The sequence below is a fragment of the Mus caroli genome, chromosome 13 (genome assembly GCF_900094665.2).
Source record: "Mus caroli chromosome 13, CAROLI_EIJ_v1.1, whole genome shotgun sequence".
NCBI lineage: Eukaryota > Metazoa > Chordata > Mammalia > Rodentia > Muridae > Mus > Mus caroli.
In genome coordinates, this window is record NC_034582.1 from 25,322,704 (window position 1) to 25,344,159 (window position 21,456).

Sequence of the window (21,456 nt, forward strand, 5' to 3'; positions counted from 1 at the left end):
GAGAGGAGTAAGGATTGCTAGGAGGGTTTCAGGTGGAATAATGAAAGCAGCTTCTGATAGATATCAGTAGTAGCTCTTACAGAATACAGATGCTCTCTGACCCAGGATATGATTACAAACCAATATCCCATCCCCTGCCATTTAAAACACACTTAACATATGTAGGCTATGTCATGTCGGCTAGGCATCTCAGCACACACAGCAGACTGCACAGGGTGTTTCTGCTCAGACCATGAGATGACAGGGGTCGACAGCCACTGCCACTGCCCAGCATCCTAACAAGAGAATCCAAGGAATGCGAAACTGCTGAGTTCAAGTTTAGATTTAACAATGTGCATGCATATTGGTTTGGGGCCATGACACAGTTAAAATGTTTTAAACTGGAGACTATGTAATATTTACCTGGCCAGAGAAACCAGAAACCGAGAAAATAATAGAAGTAGCAGGCACAGGTGTCATGAGGTCAGGGGACATGATAATAGGCCAATGGCTGGAGGGACAAATGTCCCCCACACTCTTTATGCAGCATCTCTGGATATTTTTATCAGTGTCAAATTTTGCTTAGAAGCATGAAAAAAACTAATCCTTAAGGCCATGATCTGATGTGTTTCTCAATCTTGAAGAAAATATTAGCTATATCTTTCCCAGTTATTAGCTAGGGAAAAGTAACACTGCATGATAGAATCTGAAAAAGACCTATTCATTCAATGAGCCAAAAGAGAAAGTCACAGAGTCTTCTAGCTAGGCTTCATGAGTGTTGGTACACTGGGGAATAACATACTTCATGGCTTGCAGTCTATTTGGGGACGTCTGTTGATATAATGCCCCATTAGTAACGGCAAAGACAGCATGCACTGCTGTAGATGGAGGACCTCTGCACATTTCAAAGCACGCACCTGGAGCACAGGGAGATGTGGAATCCCGTGTGTGTGTGTGTGTGTGTGTGTGTGCTCTTGACATTCAATCTGTGAGACTTGAATCACCTAGGAGTGTGTCATTGATGGTATCTGCAGAGACAAAGAACTGAGGGGGAATGACCTCCCAAGTAACACAAGGTAAACTGTACCTACTGACCAGATATAAACACAGCCCTATGAAAAGGCACCATCGGCGCCCCTGCCTCTGCTGCATCGTTCTTCAGGAATGCATCTATCACTGCTGCTGAGACTGTTGACTTCATATTTGCTTTAGCCTCCTTTAAAAAAACAGTGATTTCACAGGAATCTTCTAGGCATTCAGTTCCACAGACTGTAGAGACATCAGCTTCCCAAACCAAGAAGCCATCTGGTTCTCTGTGTCTCTGGGATCCAGAGAGCCATGGTTTAACTATATCCAGCCCCATCACGCAAGCCCAACTAATACCTTCCCCACTCTGTTCCTCTAGGGTACCCTGCCTACTACATGCTCCTATTAAAGAAATAATAGGAGCATCTCCAGATCCAAATTAAAAACCTGACACTCTACTGAAAGCAGAAGGCAGGTTCTTAGTGAGAGCCATGCCAACAGCGACTCCTGCCTTGCAGCAGTGGCCTGTTAACTCATCCTGAAGCTTTTGTGAGCCACGCCGGCCCAGGGCATCACTTGTCTAGGCACTCTTCACATTAGATCCCCATCATCTTCAGGACAAGGACTGTACATACCAAGAGCAGCCAAGGATCTCTGTAGGCCTGGCCTTTAGAAAGCTAGAAAGGACAGTGTGGGTGTTGTCACTAACATTAAGTATACAAACAGAAAATAAGTGTACACATAACACTTGTCCCTGAGAGAAACTAATTCACACGGAAAGAGAATTCGGTCATTTACTGTGGTTTGGGGTTTGTTTTTGTTTGTTTATAGAGGAAAATGTGGTCCTTTATACACCCAAAGGGGAAAACAGAAAAAAGGAAAACAAAAACAAACCAACAAACCAAACCAACAAACGGATGGCAGTGCTTAATCTGGAGAACTCACTAAATAGACCAGACTAGCAGGACACTCTGAGTGTGACACCTCCTGAGCACTGGGCTTCAGGGCATGTGCCACCATGGCCAGCCGTGGCTTACACTTTGTAAAACAGTTACTGAAGAATTTTAGGGATCTGGAATCAAGTTACAGAATTCTCTTATTTCAACTGGCAAATTATCAGAAATGATATCTAGGTTCCTGAAACTTGACTACTGGTATTTGTAATGAGAAAAGAAAATAAATATATTCACATTTGAAATACTTAAAATGGAAGTCGGGATAGAAGACGAAAGGTGAGCAGCTGCCTTAGACCTTCGATAATGACCCTCTTGAAAGCAGATGCCCCAGGACATTAGCTGGCCATCTAGCCTAGGGGACATGTTCCAAAATCAAAAATCAAGTAGATGGCAAACAACACCCATGGCTGATCTTTGACCTCTAAGTTGGACACAGGAGAGAATACCATGCCCAGACAGAACAATGAGACTGTCACAAAAACGAAACAACAAAAAAAAGGTTTTTAATAATTTCTTTTTAACTAGCCCCAGACATTACTTTACCTAACCTAAGGACATATGTGCCCACTCAGAAGACAGTTGAAAGAAAGAACTGTAAGGTGTAACTTTTGTCATCAACTTGATCATATCAAGTTGGAATCCATCAAAACCCAAGCAGCCAGGGACACCTGTGAGGAATCTTTTGACTAGACCATCTGAAGTGGGAAGACAGACTAAATCTAGACCAATCGGTGGCAGCAGCCCACATGCAACGACATGAAGGAAGGAAGGAAGGCGGCTTTTGCTTTTCTGCCTTGCTTGCCCTCACTCTCATTGCAGGTGCATCTGTACTGCTCTGGCACGCCTTCATCAGAATCAGAAGCTACTTATTCAGGTCCGGTGGCTCTGGGAATCCTCCAGGACTCCAGCTCTAGACTGGACTGCTGAGACATCCAGCCTTATGGACTCAACAACTCCTGCATTCTTGGCATTTCTGCTGTGAGAAAGACATTGTTGGAATACCCAGAACACAGCCTGTGAACAGTTATTTGAAAACAAACAAGCATGCTAGATGGCAGATAGATAGATAGATAGACAGACAGACAGATAGACAAATAATATAGAGATTAGAATATTCATTCTATAAGTTCTGTCCCTTCAGAGGACCCTGACACAAACTGACAACAGTGAGAGGCCTTTGGGTCTGGCATAGAGACTACTCTAAGGTAAATTCTGCCAACTGAAAACCTCCAGCTCAGAAGAGAGACCTTCTGCACCTTCATGCCTATTAGTATTCTCTCCCCCAGAAGACATAGGCAAAGGGGAGGAGGAGGCCAGAGTCAAATGGCAAGCCCCAGGTAAGAACACTAACGAAGTTTACTATAGCTACTGGCTGAATTCAGAATCCACATTGACGCTGCCAGCCACTGATTTCCACCCAGTGTCTCCTGGCCTCAGCCCATTGCTCAGAGTAAGCACTATTATCAATCACCCTCCCCAGCATCACTAGGCAGAAGGCAGGCTCCCCCTCACCCCAGGCCATCTGCACACACACCTGCTCTCAAAGGCAGTGAGTGCTCGGGGTCTGCTGGCGCAGAGATGTCCAGGTCCAGAGAGCCCCACTGTGAACTCACATATCCTGCAGGAACTCACCCAAAGACCTAGAAAGAATACCTAGAAAGCGCCAAAGAAAGGACACAGGAGAAAAAAATGACAGTTTACAGATGAGAGCCGTATCCCCTCCTGGTGAAGACGGTCAGATAGCAGCACAGTCTAGAAGAACTTCAGTCACTACATTCTATTAGCACAGTGTTTACTTATCTCTACGTCTACATAAGCATTGCTGCATGCAATATGGAGTTCATTTAAACTATATTCATCATTACATTCATGCAAAATGATTAACATGTGATATCATAATCTTTGTCATTCTTACAATAATTAGAGTATACTTAATCAGATAGTGAGGGACATAGAACAATCACTCAGTGAACCTACATTGCATGTTCATAACTGCTTCTCAAGGTCTGAATGTTAAAGTAATGATTCAATGCATGTGGTGAAATAGTTAGGACTGTAAAAATCCTCCACAGCTAATTCTCAAAACCCAAGACATCCATATGCACATACCTGAGAGGCATGGACTCTGCAGCAAATTCAGAATAATGGTAAATAATCCCAATAGCTGTAAAGACACTCAACTCCATTTACGGGAGGGAAGACAGGCACCGAGGGAAAGAAAGATGGGGAAAATGAAACAATGAGCTCTCGTTCCAATCCCCATTTGACTGGCACAATTACAGCTGGTAATGCTAAAGCACAGGACGGTGGAAAGGACGGAGGATGGAGAGAGCGACTGATGCGGGACTGAGAGAGCCAGGGAGAAAGTTCTCCTTCAGTATTATACAGCAGTATTCAGTCACCTTTTCCCAAGAATAAAATGGCTACCCTTAGGTGAGTTAGTTTTTCTTTTTAACTTTCTATTAATTCTTGGTGACTTTCACATCCTGTCCCAATCCCAACCATCCCCCAGTCCCTTCCTATTTACCCAATGCCCTTGTGACATCCCTGTAAAAAAAAAAATAAACAAAGTAAATAAAATATTCAAAAAAAATCTCATCATGAAAGCTGTAGTGTGTCACAGTGTGTCCCACAGTTACCCTTTGTCCACACATCTTTACTTACAGGATTCATTACAATGAGCTGTTGACCTTGCTCAAGGCCTCTGGCTTGTGCTACACTATCAATACTGGATCCTCACCGTGCTGTTGCTCTATGTCATTCTGACGCTTTGGATCTGCAGGAGTGGCCCTTTTACATGCTACAGCAGTTCATAGATGGGGTAGATATCTGAGTGGAATTAAGTCATAGATCCGAATCTGGGCCTGGATAGTAGCTGAGTTGGTCAGCACACCAGCTCTCCTTCACCTACACCATGGGACTAAGCTCTCCAGCACTGCCCTAGGTTACTCACTCACGGCCCACATCAAGGTCAGCTCTACTGTGCTGCCCAGAGGAGGAGAAGGTCCTGCTCTTAAGTGAGGGGCACGGATAGCTTTTCTGCTCTCATGGTCTGGAGCTAGCTCTCCCATTCATGACCTGGGGCCAGCTCTCCTAGATACTGTGGTGGAGGGAGGCAGGTATCTCCCCCTCACTCAAGCTACCACAGAGCAGACGAGTGGCAAGCCCAGCTCTTCAGTGACAGTGGGGGAGTTAGTCCTTAAAATGGTCCAATTTGATGCTCACCTTCAAGAATCTACCTACATTAAGAAAAAAGTGTTTTAACAATAAACAAAGTCAAAGATGTTCATTTATTTAACTACTATGTTTGCAGTAGTAAATTAAGAACTCAAAAAATCTAAGCACTCAAAGAAAAAGTTATAACTAAAGGTGTATTCATAAAATTAGATATATAGTTATTTAAATAGATACTTAATATGATTATGTATAAAAGTTTTATCTATATAGAAGAGAAGCCAATACAGAAAAGATTAGCTGAGCATTTGTTAATGTTACCCACAGAAACCAGCACATATGGGGTAACTTTTAAATCATTTCTTTCAAATGTTCTGTATTAGAATGTTTTTGTACTTGGGGAGAAAATTAGTTTTCAAAGTCCAAGGATTTACCACTACTGTGATTTCTGAAAATTATTTTTGACACAAAAACTAGCTTCATAAAATAAAAGCTATTTTCAAGAGAATTCTTTCTCATATGATTCTTAATGATTCTGAAATTTTCACAAAAAAAAATCTGTATCAAGACATAAACATCACAAAGCCTACCAATGGCACCCTCAGTGTGCACTGAGCACACTAGGAATCACACAGTAAACATGAACTCCACACAGTTGTCCTCAGCAATCTTGTTACACCTAAAAGTACTATAGGAACTTACCATCAGAAATAAGAATTTAAGAAGTTTGTAAACTGGTCTTTCACCCTACTACCAAGTGGAAAATCTAAATAAATGAAATGATCAACAATTCTCAGATATATAAGAGAAGTAAGGCCATGGGATACACTGCTGCCCTAATATCGGGCAGAAGAGAATTAGAATTTGCCAAAGCAGAAACCACAGAAAGCAATGCTACAAAGACCCTAACTCTAACTGATGGCTTTCTGGAGGCACTGTGTGAATAATTTTGAAGTTAAAACTCCATGTCACACAATGACTCTGTCAGGTGTTAGTTTTACTTCCAGTATCATAATGGCTTTCACAGTGGGTACAGAAGCCCCCCAAGCTTCTGTTGGGACCAAAGAAAAAGAAGCCACTGTAAACATACCACAACACTCAGTTCCTCTAGATAAGGAATGCCCCAAAGAGAAAGTAACTAACCACGGCTTAACCTGCTGGGTTGTGACTGGAACCTATCTGATCTACAATAGGAAATACCCAAGATCAGCTCTCCATAGCCTTTCTGCTCTACCCAGGGAGAGGGGACAAGGAAAGTCCTGAGGAGGTCACAGTCCAGAGGCACAAGCCACCAAGACACAGAGACCTATTCACAGGAACTAACTACAGTAGAGTACTCCTAGTGCCCTGCCCCTGCTATGCTACTACAGTACTAAAGGCTGATTTACACATCGATTCCTTTATCCAAGTAGGCCATGCCTGCATATCAAGAAAACAACACAAAGTATGATTAAAAGCAAAAGGCACAATCTGAAAAGAAAGCAAACATTAAAAACAGACCCAGATATGGCAGGTATGTTAAGCTAATCAGACCTGGAATTTAAAACAACAATGATTAATATGCTAATGCCTTTAATGGATAAAACAGACTACATGTAAGAACAAAAAGAAATACTAGACAGTAAGCCATTGTGGCAGACAAGGTATGCTTCTCCTGGGTTCAGTAGCAGACTGGACATAGCTGCTTGAATGCATTCTGACCTTGAGGGTATCTCAACAGAAAACAAAAAATTAAAAGCAATAGAAAACTAGAAAATACAGACGTTAGAACATGAAAAGTTATAAAATAAAAAAAAAACTGCATACCATCCATGTAATGAGAAAACTAGAGGAGCTATTGAAGACGAAAGCTCAGTAGAAATAGACAAAAGACTAACCACTGAGAAACCCCCGCACACTGTCAGGCACCAACCAAACACAAGGAGCTCAGACGACGCTGAGCAGCGCAGAGGAGCTGTTCAAACTTTAGAAAAGTGCAGCAAAAGACGTCACAGAAAGCCCTGAGCAGGGAACATGCCTCGAGAGGGGAACAAAGACACCATTACATCTGATTTCCCTACAGAGGCCACAGAAGCAAGAAAAAAACGTGAGTGAAGTGTTTCACTGGGGCATAAAGCTCTGAACTCCCAGAAATGCAAGATGATTCTCCAAGAAAGAGTGAGGATTTCACTGACATTAGAACGCCTTCCTGAGAAACATGAGAGGTTCTCCACAGAGAAGAAAAGGAGAGAGGCCAGAGACACAGACCTGCATGAAAAAGAAGGACATTGAACAAAGGAACAGTGAAGGTAAAATGGAAAATTGTGATTTTCTTGTACTTGACTAAGCTAAGAGCTAAGTTTAAAGTTATACTTTTTTTAAAAAGAAATCAGTAGTAAAACAAATAAACCAAAGCTCCAATCTACTAATTTATTCATGGGTACATGTGCTCATTAATTTTGATGCACACATACAAGACATAAAGAATATTCAAGTACACAATAACATCAGCTATGCTGCAAGCCATAGGACAGATGAAGATAACACTTTATGCTACACCGCCAAGAAATATATGCAACATTATTTTTTAAATTTTTATCCTTTGTAGGGGCAGTGCGTGCAGAGGCCAGAAGAGAGTATCAGATCCCTGAGAGTTAGAGCTTCAGGAAACTCTGAGCCACCAGATGGGGTCCTGGGAGTTGAACTCGGGTCCTAGTCAAGAGTAGCAAGTGCTCTCAACCATGCTGCTCCAGCTCCACAGAATTACGATAAAGGATTACAACATAGCAGACATTGTTCACAGAAACACATAAGACCATGCACCACACCTGCAATGGTGCTAATAAAGCACACATAAGACGAGGTTACATCTCACAAACACTTGAGACATTGTGAGAAATGAGTTCTCTCCATAGGAGTAGCACTGCTCTCCAATAAACTCTGTATTGTATTGAATTGTGTGACCTCTGATGGTTTTGTATGGTTTTACATACACACACACACCACACACATTCATACTCAGTATGTGTTAACAAACAGTAGGGGCAGTAAGTCTACTGGTCAATAACAAACTATTAATAGTTGAGCTCTGGGCAAGTCAAAGTTGCATGTGAAAAAAATTGGCTTTGAGAAAGCCCTGTCTGGTCTCTAACTTCCTATCTAGACAGAGATGACCTTCAGAACTTCGGATCCTCCTGCCTCCAGCTCTTTAATGTTGAAAATACAGGTGTAAGCCACCACTTCCATTTTTTATGCAGTGCTGGAGGCCAAACCTAGTACTTCATACATGCTGGACAGGCGCTCTAACACAACTGCAACTATCCCCAGCCTCACATCGCTGCTAGGTGGGCACACCTCTGCATCTTTCAAGGTCCAGATAATCTCGGGTTGAGATATAACAAAATATGTATACAAATCTATGTAAAGAAAAACTCAAGGCTAATGAATAAAATCAAAGAACTGAACCAACACAGGGAACTATGCTCATGGACAGAAAGATCTAATACTGTCAAATCACTTCTTCCCAATGCGACCAATGTAGTTAACACAACCCTGCTCAAAAGCCCACCATGTTGTTTTGTGGGTATCAACTAAGGGATTCTAAATATGGAGAGTCAAAATACCTCGTTAGCAAAATGGCTCAATATATAAAAGCACTTATCACATATCCTTAGTAACCTGAATTGCATCCTTAGAATCCAAAGTGAAAGGACAGATCCAACTTCCAAAAACTGTCCTTTGATGTCCATAAGAACTCTATGGCATAGTCCGTGAGCATGTGCTCACTCACAAATGCACACACACACACACACACACACACCAGTTAATAAAAAGAAGAAATTTAAAGTGAAAACTTGATATAAAGGGTCCCAAAGGTCTAACAGGGTGAGTGCTACTTGCAAAAGAATAGGCAAATAAATCCATAAGCAAAACAAAGAGGCCAGAAAATTCAATGCAATCAATCGATACTTGGCAAAAACAAAGACAAAAAACAAACAAAAACAACCACAACAACCCAGTAGCTAGCGGGAGTGATGGCTCAGTAGTTAACAGTAAGTTCAGTTCCCAAAACTTGTACCAGGTGCCTCACAACCTCTCGTAACGCTAGTTCCAAGAGGATTTGCTGCTCCCGGCTTCTATAGGCACCTCACTCAACATGCATACACCCACACAGAAACACACACATTGCACAGGACCTAAAGTAACTTTGTAAAAGCACCATCCCACAAAGCCAGACATGATGGTGCAGTTCTGTAATCACAGCTATCTGGGAAACAGATGCAAGAAGATAGTGAGTTTATGGCTAACCTGGGCCAAAAAGTAACTTCCAAGCCCATCTGGGTCATGCCCTGTCTAGAGGGACATGGGGAGGAATAGTAGGGAAGTACACAAAAAGGCATTCCTTATCATGTGCTCCTAGAAAACAGTACAGAAGAACAGTGGTGCCTCTTGCACACATGCCGCTTGCAAGGGCCAAAACCCAGAAAATCCAATGCTGCCTACACACCAGTCATTGCTGCAGTCATTGGGGCAGCTTGGCTGGGGAACTAGACTTTATTTTTGCAATCAGCCCCCTTGGATTCTTCTCTAGAAGTAAAAATGTCTGTCTCTTAGGAACCTTTGCATATGAGCTTCAGTCCATTTCCTCACAATGGCTAAACCTTGCAATCAAGATGCCCAGCAGTAGGCGAATGGACAAACGGTAAGCAGATGGCTTTTCTGGGGCTATGACTGCACTGTCCCTGTCACACCCTCAGAACAAAGCTACCATGCCACCTGCCAACAGAAGACAACTGTTCCAGAGCCGAGGTCTAGTAGCAAGGAAAACAAGGCACAGAAGGCCCAGTTGGCACACTGTCTCTCCTCCCAAATACTAGGCAGGAATCTGCCTTACTCTCAGTTTTGTCCTGGGCCTCCAACATAATGTCTGGCATAAACAGCAAAACAGTTCACTGGCAAAGCACAGTGAGAGAGAGAGAGAGAGAGAGAGAGAGAGAGAGAGAGAGAGAGAGAGCGAGCCTCATCTAAGCTGGCCTAGAAACAAGGCAGATGGGAGGGTCCCACTAAGGAGTACCTAATGGGAAGTGAGTGGTTTCCAAAGGTGCAGCATAGTTTGGGCTAGTGCTGCCCAAAACCATTTCAGGAGCTCTTGCAGCAAGTTAACAGAGCGTGCTCTGTGGGGGCTTCATCCTCATGGACCCTCCTGTAAACCAAATGCAAATACTTTCAACCCGTAGGAAAGCCAAAACAAAGGCAAAAGCCAACCAGAGGGAGGAGGCTTCAGCTACAAGTCTCAGTTTTAACTAACATGTTGAAACAAATCAAAACCCTACGCCCTTCAGAACCTACTGTTGACTGTTAACAAAGTACCAATTGTTCACTTAAGGCCTTCCATGCTTTGGTATGTTTAGTGTCAGAATTGTTATTTTGTCTTCTTAAAATTACATCCTGATGTCAGGAAACTGATGGATCAAACAAGATGCATCTCTGCAGCTAGCAAACAAGAAACACAGGTTTAAATTTTGCCCAGTTACAAACAGCCTCGCCTTGCTGAACAGAACAAGCATTGTTAGCTGTAATTTTTTTTTCATGTTTTTAAAGCTCCAAGATTTGATCCAAAAGTGCCCTGTTGGTGCCAGCTGTGCATAGAAAGCTGCGCTCAGAAAGCAAAGATGTCCTTTTAACCAGAACAAAGTACATTCAAAAGAAAGAGAGGGGGAGACAACATACCCCTATTAATAAGACCTTGCTTATAGAAAGAACAGTTCCAGGCAAGTGACGGCCCATCCTAGTTTTAGCCAGCCTTAGAAAGAACCAGTACCGAAACAGTCATGGTTTGGGCAAGTGAACATGAGAAACCAAGCAGTGTGTTCTTAATAAGAAATTCTTCCTCGGTTTCCCTTAGTTTGGTGCCCACTGGAAAGGAAAGTCATCTCAAATGCACTGCCACACCTTCAACGTCTAAACAGCACTTGGGGGCAACTAAGAGAACTGAAAGCTTGTAAGACTCAACACTGTTGATAACGTCACTGTAATCTTAAGTGTATTTTTTCAATGCAGTTCAAAAGTAGATTATTCAGCTTGCAGGCATTACACAATGTGTTACACAGGAATCTTTCTCTAAAGCCATTCAACCTTAAAACGGTTCACTCACAACTGAAGCATGGCCCGTGTGTGTCTCCAGCAATAACGACTGACTGTCCAACACTGAGATGATTGGGAAGCAAAGGGCACCTCCAGCCATGGGTAATCGTGCTGCTCATACCCACAAAGTCAAATTACTACCAGAAAAACAATCTGTTTAAGGTATTCTGTCCACTGACACTAATTATAAGGACTCCTTTGTTAGCCAGTTCCAAAGAAAACAAACTCCTAGAAGCGATCTAAGTCACACCTGAAGATGGCAGGGACCAGAATGGTAGCACCAGGGAGGGCAGTAAACAGCAAACACAGATTTTGCTTAGTGGGTTTCCCACTAAGGCTATGGTGCTTTTTTTCACTATTAGTTAATTTCTGAGAATTTTCATTTGTGCTCTAGATTTGGACATATGCCTCCTAAAAGTCTCCTAAGTAGGCCCATCCAAAAATAACCCCATTCGCCACAAAGACCATTACAAATTACCAATAAACATTTAATAGTGGGTATTCAACAAAGGAAGGAAGATACTCAAAATAATAAGTCGATGGAAGAGGCAACAGGCAAAGACAAATATGACAGGGAGGCAGGAAAAGTCTTAAAATTAGAATCCTAGCAGAAAAATTTTTTTAAAAAGCAAAAAGAGAGCCTGTCAAAAAAAACTATATAATCAATGTAATTGCATCACAGAAAATTTTCTTTCTTTTAACAGAGTTGTAGGCTAAAAGAATGAGCAAATTTAACTGGGACAATCGATTCTAAGACACACCCCTACTAAAAGGTTTCAAAAATAAAAACTGTTCAGACTCTCTAAGAAGAGAAAATAAAGTACTGAACAAAGACATATTTAACTGGCCTCAGAGTTGTCTAAAACAAAGTCAAATGCAGTAGTGTAAACCAGCCATGGAGAAACATCCTCCAGGTGTGCAGCGAGAGGGAGAGTAAAAATGAACGCTGAAGCTAAGGAGATCTAGCATCTAGACCATACAAAGACTGCTCTAAAAGACAAGAACACACGATCCTTCCTTGAGAAATCTACTGCAGGATGAACTTCATGAAACCAACAGAAGCCAAAAAACTTTCCAGTCCATGGTATGCTGACAGGTTCGTTCATACTCCAAACCACCTAGCAAAGATGTAAATAGAAGTGCACTATGCCATAAAATGCAATCGCATCAAAACGTACGGTAAATAGTATTATAGTAGCCAGTTATTACCACGGAAACGTGTGTGACATGAATGTTAAATATACTCCATAATAAGCCCACGTGTTAGCATGACCCCACGGCTGGCACTCTAAGAGGTTCTAGAAACTTAAGGAGGTGATAACACAGATGGAAGAAGCAAGTCTCTGAGGCTCATCCTATAGGGTTTCTTGTCCCTGTCCTCTTCTGAGCTCTGTCTCTGTTCTCTCTCCACAGTGACATGGAAAGAGTCTCCACCAAGACTCCCAATTCTATAATGTCCACAACTCGTGTAAACAGGCATTTGTGGCCAAGCAACCACACCTGGAAGACTCTGAAACTGTAAGCTAAGCTAAATTTTCCCAACCAATTGTGTCCACCTTGTAACTTGTCAAGCAATGAGAAAAGCAACATGCACAGTGACTTTATAAGGAAGATAAATGCTGTAACTAACACTGGAATGTCAATTCCTTTGGAATTGATTTGTGAGAATTGGGAAAAGTTTGGAGAAGACAGAGAACAAGGATGCTGTGAGTACAGAACAGAACCAGTTCTGACAAACACTCAGAAGACCCAAGTGCTGACAAAAAGGTGAACAGCAACAGTTTTGCATGGGTGAGGTTTCACATAAAGGCTCACAAAAGGAACTCGAGGCCACTCGTAGTGCCATGAGGAAGAATTTGCATGCTCTGTTATTGCACTGACACTTTGTGGGAAACAGGCGAGCTTTAAGGTGATGAACTCACACATATGAGCAAAAACTTATGGCGGCAGAGCATCTGGGCAGCAGCATGGGGTTGCTGTTGTTTTGGCAACATTTAGAATAAGAATTGAGTTAGACATAAGTATTTAATTGCAGCCTTTAGGGGAAGGAACTAATGTTTAAAGATACAGCCAAAGAGAGTGCAACGATTAATACCATTAAACAGAAGCCCTTTGCAGCAGGACAGTAAGAAAAGTGCTTTGACTGGAGCTAGTCAATCAGGCCTCAAGAAGAAACAATGTGTAAATAGCTACAAAGGCACGCATTTGAGAAAGAAGACCCTACTGCGACACTACACACTCAGAGTCACCTAGAGATTTGCTCCCTGGTATTTGTCCCCATGTGGTCAGCCAGAAAGACATGCAGATGTCACTGCAGCCATGGTCCAAGTAGACTGGTAGATTCCAGATAGAGCACATTACCAATGACCCTGCTGGCGCTAATTTTGTGCGAATACAGAATAAATACAAGAGTGATTGAGCCATAGAGGCCTCCGATGATACGTAATAAAAATAGTGAGTAAATCTATCCACCTTCTGTAAAGTTATTTAACACAGTGATAAGATGAAAATAAAAAATGAAAAGAAACAAAGGGAGGACAAAGGAAGGAACAGAAGCAGCGGGATGGTTGCTTGTCCAGACTGCAGAGAGAGCAGGGGAGGGTTAGTGTCAGGAGTAAACTTATATTTTAAACTATAAAAGTACATTAGTCATAACCAAAATGAAAAAAATAAATGTCACAAAGTTAGCTCTTGGGAGACCTGGTTTAATACACAAATTCAGTATGTTGTTATCCTTTTAACATTTCACTTAGTCTGAAATTATGTCAAAATTAAACTTTAACAAAGAAGAGGACACATAGAAAAGGACCAGTCTCTGTCCCCATGCTATCCAAAACTGACACAGCCACCATACAAAGTGAGGCAACCTTAGTAAAGACCAAGCACAAAACATGGCATGACAGAGAAATGAAAGCAGAAAGGTTAGACGGGACCAGTACCCGGGATGCCTGACAACATCTCTGAACCACTAAATTAATCAAAGGTGGAACTACCCATCCTTGAAGCCGTTTGTGTCTTGAGATGATAAATTTTCCTTACTGCTGGCTGAGACAGCTATAAATTAAAATATGTAGAGCCAACATGAGTTGAGACTTGAAAAGGGCCTAAGAGTTTAACGAAATAATACCCAATCACAGGCAGCAGCTATCTATGTGTTGGGAGTAACTGCATTACAATTGCTATGATGTCTGTATTCTTTTACAATATATTTAATGTATACAGGTGTTTTGTCTGTATGTGTATCTATACACTACATGCATGTCTAATGTCTGCAGAAGCCCGAGGGTGTTGGACCCCCTGCTGAAGTTACAGATGGTTGTGAGCCTCCATGTTGGGTGCTGTGAATTGTGGTCCCCTGGAAGAGCAGTCAGTGCCCTTGACTGCTGAATCATCACTCTAGCTCCACATATGTTTATTAACAGACCACCTTCTAAGAGCTTATCAGTGTGCCTTATTAGTGTTTGAACTGACAAAGCCTTCAACACATAAATATCCAACAATTTTGGGGGAAGTTAATATCACCTCTTTCTAGCATATAGCAAAACTTAGCTGTTTGGGTGTGATGCAAAGATCATTTAATTTGAAAAATCAAGAAGAATGCAATTTGAAACTGTTATAGTTTGTTGGCAAGAACAGGGAAAATTGAAGTCAAATGAATGGGATATTCACTGTCAAATGTGGGAGACATTCCATACATATTTAACATGGAGGCCAGGAAACATAAACATTTATTTCAGATAAAAGCTCCAGACATCTTAAGGTTAGTATCTGGAATGTGTCTCTTCTGGCTGGACTGAAAATAGAATGATGAGCCACATGATATTTTATAGGAGAGATAAGAGAAGGCTAGAAGATTCGATCTTAATTGACAGGGAGAGCTAGTTAAATCTTTAAACAGCGGCACATAGACCCCAGATACATGCAAGCATCATCTGGGCATATTTCTGTGCATCTGAAAGGGTTCAAGAAAGGGTAATGTCAACACAGTCACTAGTAAGTGAGCAAGAAGGTACTTTGAAGTACAGTGGTGGTGTGGGCCTCCGGGTTCTTCTCGGATGGACGGTTTGCTGTTAGCAGACTCCAGATCAGTTGCTGAGGACTGCATTAGGCTGAGTGGCCAGAGAGGAAATCACCTAAAACACTCTCAGGAAGGTGTGTTACAACACCCTTTGTGTTACAGCCAATGGTGCAACAAAGAACACTAAGTCCCAACCCTTCCAGGCAGGTGCTGCTGCTATATGCAGGAAAGTCAGAAAGCACAGGACTACAAGATAGGTGAAGGAGCACGTGTGGTCTGGATTTTATACTACTTACCAATAAGTCACTTTACAAGAAAATTATAACAGCTCAAAATCCCACCACTAACACTCCCTTACATTCAGGAAGTCTGGACCTTAAGTTGTAGTGAAGTTAAAAAGCAGAATCTCATTTAAATAGTGCCTTATTTTAATCTGACTGACGGTAAATATTAAAGAAAACAAAAAGGTTCCTTACTTCTTTGCAACTAGTACTGCCTCTTCCAGAAACTGCATGTTCAAATCATTTGGATTGTTTTAATAAGATGTTAACTTTAAGCAGCTCTTCAACGTCATTTATCTTTCCTTAGAAATATATATGTCATTAATATATGGGAAAATAAAAAAATGAATAATTAACATATTTCTTGAGGTAAGAATGTTCATGCATAAATGAAAGAAGTTGTGTACAGAGTAATAGTAAATGTCATATATATACAAATATGTGCATATATGTACACAAATGATATGTATGAGTATGTATGTACATGTGTGAGTGTGTGTGTACTGATTTTATTTCTCATTTTTGCTTTAATCAGATATGAGCTTCTGCAAGCCATATAGAAATTTTGATCACCAAGTAGAAAAATCCCTTTGCTCTCTTAGCTGTGATACTGATTGCCAGATGTACCGGCCATTTTTGGCAGGAGCTGCAAGGGCTTGTTCCACAGCACAGTCCTCTCCACACAAAGGATGCAAGTGCTGTGCATGTTGCAAATGTCTCACTCACATGACTGCAATCTCCCCTTAGAATCCACTTTAATTCTTGCATACAATGTGTTTGTCGTTCAGCTTCTAGTTACTCCTATTACTAAGAAGTGTCATATGTGTTAGCATGTGGAGCCTTGGGGTGAAGCTGTATGAGCTGTTATACGCATGTCTCAGTCTGTACTTATTACTCTGGCGCTTGCTGTAACTGTTCACAGGCCCTTTCATTAAGTCTGCCTGAGCACTTTCTATCTCCAATGACATGACTCATTATCAAGTCTTATTTCCATTCCTTCGTTCTACATTAGAGGATGTACTAACTGATGCAGAATTATGTGCTGCAGTAATCACAGGGGTCATGGCCTTCTCTTAAAGGTATACTTCAAAAGAAATGTATAAACTGTTGAATGTCTGATGAAGTTCAGAAGCACTGCCCATGCCTACAGGACAGATAACACAGAAACCCACCCCACCACCATCCACATTTTAGGACTTTACCCTCTCCTCTATCATGCGGAGGACCACGATGGAGCCTCTGCCAACCCAACCCAACAGGGCACTCACTTCACAGGACCCAGAGGCTTGGTGGCTTTCCTGACACCTGGCCTCCCTTAGTCACATAAACACTGGGACAATGAAGGGAATCCAAAACATCTCACTGCCCTCAGGCACCCAGGATTCTAAAAGACATGATTAGAGTCCACAACATCCAAACTACCCACCGCTAATTACCAAGGTGCATATTTCAAATTTTCCTTATTTAATGCTAATGATGACAAATGATAGAAGCCCAGAAGAGAAAATTTTAAAGTTTCTAAGAATTTGCTCAATGCAATATCGACCAGCTTTACTCTTGGGATTTGATAATTAGTGTTTTAAAATTTTACTTGATGATCCTATGTTATTAAAGGCAGTAAAAATGAATATTATAAGAGTAACTTAGCTTCAGCTATGAATGACTAAAATACTATAAATATACTGACATAAATCATGTTCTCATTTAAAGAAAAACAGGTCTTTTTCCTAACTATTACAAAATATTGACAGGCACTTCAAGAAAGCACCAAATTAAACTTTCTATCCCTCTTCACTTGACCCCTCTTACAAACATGGTATCTTAGCCTGAACACACAGTGCTGGCTGAACACACAGGCTGGCTGGGACAAAGGACACTCACTGTTGACTTCTAGAACAGCCAGTTAAAGAAGGCCTGGTCACCACTTCCATTTGGGCTTTTTCCCCGAAACAATTTCTATGTGATTCCATCAGTATCTTCCTAAATGTAGTGGCCTTGAGAAGAGCAGCCTAGGACAAGAAAACCCCAACCATCCTAACATGAATACACCCAGTAGCTCACAGCCATGGACACAGAAGGCAAACTGTGAAGGTGGCAGCGAAACCAGACTTTACAACCCTTAACTTCCCTCTGACACAATGCAAGGGCAGCAGACAGCAGCAAGCCTTCTCCCTGGAGAAGGTTTTCACTGCTTTTCCCTCCCTCTCCATGCTGAAGTCAGACCTAAACATTTACGTTTCATCTTCAGAACAGAAGCAGCATTGTTCTCAGCTGCCGCTTGTTTTTACAATTGTACAAGATACTGTTTTCTAACATTTAATTTAAAATGAATTTAACTCTCATATAACTGGTTCTCCCTATAGTATAAACTCTATTCCTGGCATCCATATTCTTTTCAAATTTCTAGTTTCTAAGCCATGGTTATGATGCTTGTATGAGACAGTGTGATCTCAGGAGTGACATACACACTCTCCTTACAGAATCCTTTACAGCCATGGCCACTGTAGCTGTGAAGAATACCAAATATGTACTAGTCCCAATTTTGTTTCAATGCATTGTACAACATCAGAGCCATGAACTTCTCCTGTGCATTTGCTATTACTTCACCAGAGACCACAAAGGATAAACAGAATGAGGGAACTTCCTCAAATGCCAATCAACTATGGTATTTCTTAGTCTGACTACAGGTAAGGGCAAAAAGGTCTGCTTGCAAATACTTTTAAAACCAACTCTAACATTCTGGACCTGGTAAATAAGAGAGAGATAAATGAAATGTGCACCTTCCTGCAGCATTTACACCTTGTAGTAGAGACATCAAGTCAGCCCCAATAAACAGTCTCTGTTTCTTTCTTACAGAGTTGTAAATCTGTTGAGAGCAACAATGGACTACATCCAAAAGAAAGAAAAACACACTGCGTCTCCTGGCCTCTTTCACATGCAGGTGGTTCTCTCATTAAGGGTCCAGACAAGAGAGACAAATATTGGAATTGAGTAGAACTTTCTAGAAAGCACCTTTGAAAAACAGGTACTTTCACCTGGCATACTCCTGTTTTACTTCCTACTTTTGGGCAAACAGGTGTCGTAGCTGGGGAATCACAACTGTTTGACACCATAAGGAAAGAGCCACTGATAATACAAACACCTCAGCCTCTCAGATCCCACAACTGGTAAACCAAACTAACAACTTGGTAACTGTGGAGTTGGCACTATATCAGAAAACTAAATCCCCCTACCTTATTTAAGCCTCTATTTATTAGGTTTTATATGACATTTTCTGAAGTTAAGTGCAAAGTAATACAATCTAATAAGAAAGAGATACAGAAAAGGTTCTTAGAAAATCCACAGAGGAAGACATTTGTATGATGGAGGCAGAGGGCAGAGGGGATGAGGAAGATAAATATCCAGAGAAGCAAATATACAAGTCAGTCCATTCATTTGTTCAAGGATCACCATCCTCCACTGTATGAGCCACTGACACAGTGGCTGTCCCTGAGGACTGAGGGGACACAGGAAGAAGAATCTTATATCAGAGTTACCATAAGGGGAGGACACCCAACCAGCACTGGACTGTGCCTACCCCTTCTTTCTACTACTCATCATGCTCCTGTCTTATCTCCAAAGCTGCAGCAGGGCCTCAGTGTGAAGTTACAAAGGAAAATGAACTCTGAGGAGGATTCATATCATGGCTATTACCTCAAAATCCTAAAGTATTCACCAGCCAAAAGCTGGGCTACATATCGCCTGAAGATTGTATTTTTCCTCCACTGCCACTCTAACCAATTTTCTCAAACCACAAAAAAGTCAGTGTACTATCTAGGCAACTTCATTAGTGTGCTCCAAAGAATACCCAAAAGTATAAATATTCCATATTTGGATAGCATGTGCTAAGTGGAAATGTGTTTTGTTTGTTTGTTTGTTTGTTTTCTTTTTCTGTCTATTATCAGTTATTAACAACTCTATGGAAAAATTAAGAAATATCAGGTTTGTCATACTTGCAGAATAAAATAGGGAGAAAGTCTTTTCTGGGCTGTTTATAAACACACAAGATTTAGGAGAATGTCACTCAAACCAAAACAACAGGAAATCACTCTCTCTCAAAGAACAGGCTTAGATCACGGTGAGTTCCTCTCCAATCCTGCTAAAGCAAGTTTCTGCATGCCTTCCAGAGCCTCCACCTACAGAGCTGTTAGGCCTGCAGCCAACACATATATTTAATTATGTAAGTATTCAGTGCTGTCAGCCAGCTGCTGCCGCTCTTAATACACTGACCTCTTTCACTCCTCCTCTTGCAGAAAACGGCAAAAACAAAGCAACTGTTGATGCGGCAGTAATCATGAAATATGCAAAATACTATTCTCCAAAAAGGTTTCAGATAACTACACAATTCCGCTTTGCATTTTTAAAGTGATTTGCTCCCTCTCAAGTGCTTTTCTGTTCCTTATTTGCAAATGCAATAACTGATCTAACTGGAAGTTCCTTTTTGTTTCTATACCTTTAAAAAGTCAACCATGAATTCAAGTATATTTTCTACTTTCTCGTCATCAAATTTCTCACTGGAATACACACGAGACAATTGCCTTCCATCATTCCATCCATCTCTGTTCTGTGCTTACAGGACAAGCAATGGAACACATGGCCTATATGCCCATCACTCTCAGTCCTCGTTTTCAAAAGAAAAAAAAAAAGTAAGTTTCATTTGATATCCCTAGAAAGTTCATTCTGCCAGTAGTATCCTCAATTCCAAAGTAGCTCCAAGGGCTGGTCGGGTAGCAAAGCCCCCCAAACAGCAGAGAGCAGACTAAACAGAACTGAGACACATAAATAAATGCAAACAAAACAAGTCCACACATGGGGGATGATAACCAGAGCTAACCATGAACAACTCACCAGAAAAGTGGGACTTCCTTCATCAGCTCAGGTTAGCAGCACGTGTGCTACAGAGCTGAGCCACCTCACTGACAGTCTCTCTTTCCTCACAGAGCTGTGTCATCCCTCACTCTAGACCCTAATATACCAGGTTAACTTTCCCAAACAATTCCTTCCTGTCTTCTGTCTTCTGTTGGCAGAGATCTGGTGGCTTTTTCTCACTCACAGAAACTATAAACAAGTTGATGTTCAAATGCAAGCCAGTGCTGTGGTGTTAATAGCAGACAACACAGGAGTGACAATAGCTCTGCCTAGGACACTAACAGTGAGCTGCAGAGACAGTGTCAGCAGGAGTGACTCTGCTCCTTCCCAGGGATGAAAACTGAATTGAGGCAAATTAAACAAACATGTACGCAGTGAGAAATAATCATGGTGTCTCAGACTCAAGGCAAAAGACCATCGTTCCTTCCCTGTGACTGAAAATGTCCCAGAAGTACAATCCAGAAAGTACCCTAGCTGGTTTAGTTGGGTAGAGAAAAAGGTCCTGACATTCACAGCCCAGAGCTACCAGCATGGCCAGGGGACTCCAAGGCACAGGTACTCATAATGTTGTCATAACATCCCTCAGGAAAGAAACTGGAGACCAACTGTGACCAAAAAAAAAAAAAAAAAAAAAAAAAAAAAAAGGCTTTCACCTCTTCAGGACAAGAGAGGCAAGTTACTTCCTAGCCTCTAAGTAAGCCAGCACTTCTTAAAAGAGAGTCCCCAACACAGTATTTGAAAATTAGTATGTTCTATCACCTATTTATAAAAACACATCCTGTCTTTGACAAGGACCCACAGCAACCTTGTGGAACCATGCTCAAAGAACCTGTAAGTACCTTACTCTATAGGAGGAACAACAATATGAACTAACCAGTACCCCCAGAACTCCTTGAGACTAAACCACCAATCAGAGAAAACACATGGTGGGACTCGTGACTCTAGCTGCATTTGTAGCAGAAGATGACCTAGTGGGCCATCATCAGTGGAA

At 41.5% G+C, this 21,456-nt stretch overlaps 1 protein-coding gene across 2 annotated transcripts in view; it reads right to left on the minus strand.

Moving 5' to 3' along the window:
* Window positions 1-21,456, minus strand: part of Cdkal1 (CDK5 regulatory subunit associated protein 1 like 1) — a 661,435-nt gene that overhangs the window by 553,313 nt on the left and 86,666 nt on the right. The window lies entirely within an intron of this gene.